This window comes from Nycticebus coucang, chromosome 18, assembly GCF_027406575.1.
Source record: "Nycticebus coucang isolate mNycCou1 chromosome 18, mNycCou1.pri, whole genome shotgun sequence".
NCBI lineage: Eukaryota > Metazoa > Chordata > Mammalia > Primates > Lorisidae > Nycticebus > Nycticebus coucang.
In genome coordinates, this window is record NC_069797.1 from 27339056 (window position 1) to 27341772 (window position 2717).

The 2717-nt window shown below is 44.2% G+C and overlaps 1 pseudogene; it reads left to right on the forward strand.

Annotated features, from left to right (window-relative positions):
- The first annotated feature begins 1124 nt into the window (after positions 1–1124).
- Positions 1125–2437, forward strand: LOC128571270 (dnaJ homolog subfamily B member 14-like; annotated as a pseudogene).
- Positions 2438–2717: the final 280 nt, after the last annotated feature.

Below are 2717 nucleotides of genomic sequence, written 5' to 3' on the forward strand. Positions count from 1 at the left end.
TGTTTCTGACCCCAGGAAGAAAGTGTTCCATGTCTTAACATTAAGAATGAATTAGCTGAAGGAATTTTGAGGATACTCTTTATCAGATTAAGAAAGTTTCTTTTTATTTTGTAATTTGCTGAGCATTTTGGTCATGACTGATTACTTAATTTTATCAAGTGTCTTTTCTACCTCCATTGAGATAATTAGATTTTTTCCTTTATTTTGGTAATGTGGTAAATTGATTTTCTAAAACAGACTAATTCACAGAAAAAAACCCACATTGCTCACCAAATTCCGGTTCTGTTAGTTAATCTTTTGTTACAACCACCCCACTGTCTCTGGCCTACAGACATGGACACCATGAAAGTTTTCCAGGATAATCATAAATTCTTTCTTGATGCGTTGACTGCAGGGTGCTTTGCTCAAGCTCTCCTAGGCTGTGGGTTATAGTTAAAGGGGAGTGGAAAATATGCACATAAGTTCTTATAATATTTCCATTTCTCCTTGGTGTCCTTTGGTCACAGAATACAAGAGGAGTTCTAATACTTCGAACTCATTTACAGGGGCCAGCACTGAATCCAGGTTTCAATCAGCAGGTCTAACTGATTATTGTTGCTTATCCGGGGCACTTGACCTTCCATAAGAAATCCCAGATTCATGGGCGAGTACACCCATGTAAATAAATTTGTACTGATGGCCTTATGTTTTATCCCACTTCATTTTACAACTTTTATAATCTCCTCTTCTTTAGCCTTGTGACTCTCAGGAGATTGGCTACAAGCTCTATCCCTGCCTGGCTACGGCTATCAGGGATTAAGTCATGGACATTTACAATGTGCCTTTCATGGGGAACTTCTTTATTTTGGGTGAAAGGAACAACGCCTACTTATCTGAGTGTAACCAGTATGACTCTCACAGGAAACTTATTTATATTGGCAGAGGCCCTTGTGGCTCTGCCTTGTGTTAAGTTTATTCCTGTCAAGAAAACCACTCTCCCCAAATATGCAAGAATAACTTTTACACTTTCCTTCCAACACATGTTGACTGACTTTGCAGAAATAAAGTTTGAAAATTTAAAAAAAAAATAATGAAAAGAACAGATAACTTACACTCTCTAGGAGAGCCTTATTCAGGATAAAAGTTAGTGCAAGGCTCTCCCCCGCCCTGTCCACGAGAGTCGTGCCCGGAGGTCTGGGGCCCGGGTTCCACCGAAGTCCTCCCGCGACCGGCAGCCGAGCTGCGCCGCCAGCTCTAGCGGAGGTTGCTGCGGACAGACCGCCAGGTGGGCTCGGAGCCGGCCCGGAGCCGGGAGGGAAGCGGCTGGCGCCGGGCCGCGAGGCCGCCCTGAGGAGGTGGAGCCGCCCCGCGGTCCCCTGCGCTCCTCCTCGCTCGCCGGCGCACGTCCCCGCCAGGCGGCCTTTCCTCTCCGCAGGACGGCTTCGGCCGCCTGTAGCCGCTACCTGAGGAAAGGGAAGAAGCCTCAGGCCATGGAGGGGAACCGGGATGAGGAGGAGGAATGTGTCGAGATCGCCCCGGAGGCCCCGAACGCCGGCACCGCGAGAAGGCCCAGCGCTTCCTGCCGAAGCCGGGAAGCTCCGCCCACTGCCCTCGGCCACGCGCACTATTGGAAATAATTATGAAAAATGGAAGCACAGCTGGAAATAGCGCTCCTTGCCGAAAACCATGGGGAAGTGGTGATCAAAGCAAGCCTAATTGCACAAAGGACAGCACATCTGGTAGTGGTGAAGGTGGAAAAGGCTATACCAAAGACCAAATAGACGGAGTTCTGAGCATAAACAATTGTAAAAATTCCTATTAAGTACTTGGCGTTATGAAGATGCTGGTGATGAAGATTTGAAAAAAAGCTTATTGAAAGCTTGCTTTGAAGTTTCATCCAGACAAAAACCATCAACCTGGAGCAATAGATGCTTTTTAAAAGATTGGAAACTCTTATGCTGTTTTAAGCAATCCAGAACAATGAAAACAATACGACCTCACAGGCAATGAAGAACAAGCTTAGAATCACCCAAAAAATGGAAGATTTAATTTCCATAGTGGTTATCAAGCTGATAGAACTCCAGAAGACTTGTTTAATATATTTTTTGGTGGTGGATTTCCTTCAGGTAGTGTACATTCATTTTGAAATGGACGGGCTGGTTACAGCCATTAACGTCAACATCAACATAGTGGCCATGAAAGAGGAAGAAAGAAGAGGTGGAGGGTTTTCTATGTTTATCCAGCTGATGCCCATTATTGTATTGATCCTCTTGTCATTATTAAGCCAATTGATGGTCTCTAATCCTCATTATTCCTTATATCCCAGATCTGGACCAGGGCCAACCATTAAAATGTAGACAGAAAATTGGGGTGTTGTTTATTATGTGAACAAGGACTTTAAAAATGAATATAAAGGAATGTTATTACAGAAGGTACACCATGAAATATTATACAGCCTTAAAGAAAGTTGAAGACTTTACCTCTTTCATGTTTACATGGGTAGAGCTGGAACATATTGTTCTTAGCAAAGTGTCTCAAGATGGCAGTAAAAGTATCTAATTGCTCAAGTATCCATGTACTCATCCCTACTATGAAACTAATTTATAGCTTTCCTATGAAAGCTATAATCCAATTATAGCCTAAGAATATGGGGAAAGGGGAAAAGAGAAAGGGAGGGGAGGGAAGGGTGGGGGATAGGTGGCGGCAGGGTAATCGGTGGGACCACACCTACAGTGCAT